The sequence below is a fragment of the Silene latifolia genome, chromosome X, assembly GCF_048544455.1.
Source record: "Silene latifolia isolate original U9 population chromosome X, ASM4854445v1, whole genome shotgun sequence".
Lineage (NCBI taxonomy): Eukaryota > Viridiplantae > Streptophyta > Magnoliopsida > Caryophyllales > Caryophyllaceae > Silene > Silene latifolia.
The window spans coordinates 222,624,795-222,629,151 of NC_133537.1; the positions used below are offsets into that span (position 1 = coordinate 222,624,795).

General features: G+C 41.5%; 1 non-coding gene across 1 annotated transcript; it reads right to left on the minus strand.

Annotated features, from left to right (window-relative positions):
- Window positions 1-601: 601 nt before the first annotated feature.
- Window positions 602-708, minus strand: LOC141626014 (small nucleolar RNA R71). The gene has a single exon (XR_012535748.1). It is a non-coding gene; the product is annotated as a small nucleolar RNA R71 (small nucleolar RNA).
- Window positions 709-4,357: the final 3,649 nt, after the last annotated feature.

Genomic DNA, 4,357 nt, shown 5'->3' on the forward strand with positions numbered 1-4,357 from the left:
CTAATTGTTTTTGAGTTGTTTGATATTTTGCATGTCTAGAAGGATACAAAGAGATTTGTTACCTTTTGACCGTGAAATCGAAAGAACCTTGACGAATAATAGGAGACTTGTTAGGAGGAATTTCGGAGGTGTTGGTGAAGTTGTTCAACCCACTAGTGAGTTTGTCAATCCTTTCGCAATAGAAGGAGAAGAGAACCCATTAAACAATACCACACAAAATCCACCTACAATGCCTAAATTCTCGTCTCACTCTATACCCACCGAGGAGGATCTACCAAACGGTACTCCTACCCCACAACATCTTACCGGAAACTTTATTGCCAAGTCCGCCTTCATCCAACTAGTTGAGAGGAGCCAATTCGGGGGAATGCCTAGTGAGGACCCTCATTCTCATATGGAAACATTTTGTGATTATTGTGAAGCTATCTCTCAAACGGGCGTGACTCAAGACCAAATAAGATGGGTCTTATTTCCTTTTTCGTTAATCGGCACCGCAAAGCAATGGTTGAAGGGCCTTGATAAGGCCACCCTTGGAATAGATTCTTGGAAGAAGCTAGCTCTAGCTTTCTACAAAAATTTCTACCCACCGGAAAAGACTAATATGCTAAGAGCTCAAATTACGGGTTTTAAGCAAAGGGATGAAGAATCTTTGTATGAAGCTTGGGAGCGGTTCAAAGGTATTTGTCGCTCATGTCCTCACCATGGACTTAGCGAATGGTTTTTAGTGCAACAATTTTGGAATGGTTTATATGAAGATTCAAGGAACATTCTCAATATGGGATCAAATGGAATGTTCACCGAAGTTGATGACAATCAAACATGGAACAAGATTGAGGAAATGGCGGTCCATAATTCGCAATATAGTAGGCCTCGCAAGGCTACTAGAGGAAAGTATGAAGTGGACACCGTTACTCAATTGGGTGCTCAACTTAGTGCTCACATTGACACAATCAACTTGAAGTTTGAACAAGCTATGGCTAGACTTGAGGAAAGCTCAAAATCATCAAAGCACCATGTCAATGCCATGACGGCATCCTCATCAATCCCAAGCGGGATATGTGAGAATTGTGGAACCTTAGGTCATGACTCAAGTGAATGTAGGGGAACAACCGAGCAAGTCAATGCTTTCCAAGCTTACAAAAGCGGTACCCCTTATTCAAATTTTTACAATGAAAATACCAAATTCCATCCAAATCTCTCATACAAAAGCCAAAATGTCCAAAACCCTCAAACAACATACACTCCACCGCCCATGAGAAATCAAAACCAAAGACCCTTTTTCAATCAAAACCAAGGTTACCAAAATCAAAATCCATACAATCACCACAATGACCAAAGTTTTGATGTCCAAAAAGCGGTCCTTCAAATGCAAAAGAATCAACAAGAATTCTTCACCCAAATGCAAAAAGATAGCCAAGCAAAAGACACCACCATCAACAACATTCTAGCTCACACCAAGATGTTGGAAACACAATTGACCCAACTAGCATCTTCGAGCTCACAAAGACAAAAGGGGCAATTACCACCTCAAGGTAATCCCCCTAGACATGAAACGGTTAGTGCCATTCACTTGAGAAGTGGTACAAGGTATGAAGCACCGAAGGAGCAAGTTGAGGATGAAGTTGTGAGAGCTAGTGAGAATGAAGTTGTGGTGCAAAGTCCCAAAGAAGGGGAATCATCAAAAGAAGAAAGTTCAAAGAAAAATGAAGATAAAGCCAAAGAAAAGGAGCCCATTGTGATTAGACTTCCTTTTCCAAGTCGTCAAGCCAAGCCTAAATTTGATGATCAACTTGGAAAGTTCATGGAAATTGTGAAGAACTTAGAAGTCTCAATTCCTTTCACGGAATTAATCAATCACGTTCGGGCCTATGCAAAGTACATGAAAGATATCCTCACAAAGAAGAAGTCGATCAGGAAACTTGAGACTATCGCCTTCACTAAGGTGAGTAGTGCAATACTTCAAGGAAGTTCACCTCCAAAGTTAAAGGATCCAGGAAGCTTCTCAATACCGTGTACCATTGGCGACACAACGATCAACAAAGCCTTATGTGATCTAGGGGCTAGTGTGAGTGTCATGCCATACTCGGTAAGTAAAAGGTTGGGAATGGGAGAGCTTAAATGTACCAATATCACTCTTCAAATGGCCGATAGATCGACGAAGACACCGCTAGGGATATGGGAAGATGTCCCCGTGCGAATTGGGAAGTTTTTCATCCCGGTGGACTTTGTCATTGTTGATATGGAGGAAGATTCTAACATTCCAATCATCTTAGGAAGACCTTTCCTACACACCGCGGGTGCGGTGATTGATGTGAAGCATGGAGAGCTCACTCTAGAAGTGGGAGATGAAAGCATAACTTTTAATCTTGACAAGACCATGAGAGCTCCTCGTTTGCATGAGCCATGTTTCATGATTGATCATTATAGCCTAGGAAAGATGAGAAGAAGAGATCGGAACTCCAATGGAGGAAGAAAGTTGAAGATGCTCCATTCAAAGAGCAAGTGAATTGTGACAAGGAGAGCTTGCAAAGCTCATCAAAATCAACCAAGGAAGAAGATGATGGCCTCATTGGCCAAAAGAAGAATTTGGGAGAGTTATCTCCATCCAAGCAAGAGATTTTCAATGATCAACTCAATGAAGTTTGTGGTCTTTGGGACGACGAATTTGAAGGGATCTTTAATCCCTACATTGGGCATGCCATCGATCATGATCAACAACAAGAACCACGGTCTATTGAGGACCTCTACCATAACAACGAACAAGCTTTTAATTACTTCTTCGAGGTGTTGAGCAACATCAACAACACCTTGAACATGCCTCCTTGACATCTCATCAAGAATGAGAGTTTGGTGGAGTCCTCCCTAAACCACCATTTGTAAATATTTCTAACTCCCTAACTTACATTTAATTTTTGCATTGCATTTTTGTCATTTTTGGATTTATTTTTACTTTGATCAAAATAATTGTCATGAAAAGAGAGAAGTGAGGGAGGGACTAATGATTTTAATTGATGTGTAGTGATTTACCTTAGTGTGGGGATGGGAATTGCCTAGGCTATTCATGCCTTAGTAGTGCCCCCACAATGAAGAACACAAGATTTGAAAGAAAGAAAGAAAGAATGATAAGGGAATGCGTTGGTGCACGGATGGACTGAACCGTGTACACAAGGACCAATCCGAGCGGATTCCGAGAATCCGCCCGTCTACTGAGGATCCGAGCGTCTGCCGAGAAGACGCCCGTCTTGGGCCGAGCCGAAAGCGCAAAATTCTTGATCGTTGAAGAATCCGAGCGGATTCTCGGAAAGACGCCCGTCTCATAGAATCCGTCCGTCTTGTGAACAATCCGCCCGTCTTGCGGTGAAGAAAAACAAAGAAAAATCTCGGACAAGAATCCGTCCGTCTCAAGTGAAATCCGCCCGTCTCGTCTCGGCGAGAATCCGAACGGATTCCCCAGAATCCGCCCGTCTCTAGGCGGGATTTTTGAAAATTTGAAGCTGAAGAATCCGAGCGGATTGCGCCTAATCCGCACGGATTGTCCCTGCGTCCTAACATTGTCGAGTTCTTTAAATACCCACCCCACCTTCATTCATTCATTCATTCACTCATAAACACTACCCATACCACCAAAACCCTCATCCTCCCCATCCCAAAAACAAAAACCCTCAACAAAACTCACCAAAATCAAATCAAACCATCTTTCAAATAACAAATCAATCACTCCATCTTCATTAATAATCAAAACCAAGACCAAAATCTTCACCTTTGAATTGATTTTTGTTCTCATAAAGGCAAAGCCTTTCACTTTCAAAATCGATTTGGGCATTCTACAAATTGAAGATTTTTGATCTTTCTCTTGGTTAGCTCTTCAAATGGCAAGAACAAAGGGAGCAACAAAAGTAAAGGCAAAGGCAACAAAGGCACCAAAGACTACAACTCTCTCTCAAAGGCAAAAAGCTCTACAAATGAAGAAAGCTTTGGCAATGGTGGTATCAACACCAAACTTGGAAGTGCAACAACCTCAACAAATTTCTATGGAAGCATCACCCTCTACTCCGGTAATTAATCAACTCTTGCATTACCCGGAGGTAACATTCATTTCCGACTCCCATAGAAATACATTTGTCAAGTTTGCTATGAAACAAATTCAATCCACAAAATTCATATGCCAAGATGCTTTAGAGAAGTTGGGTATTCTTGAACAAACAAGAGTCTTTTTCAATGCCATGGGTTTAAAGAAATTGTTTGAAATGGAGGAAGTAACATACCCCTCCCTTGTCTTGGAATTCTTAAGTTCCTTGAAAGTAACAAAAGTTGAGAATAGGGAAAATATTGAGTTTCGTCTAGCTAACACTAGTAG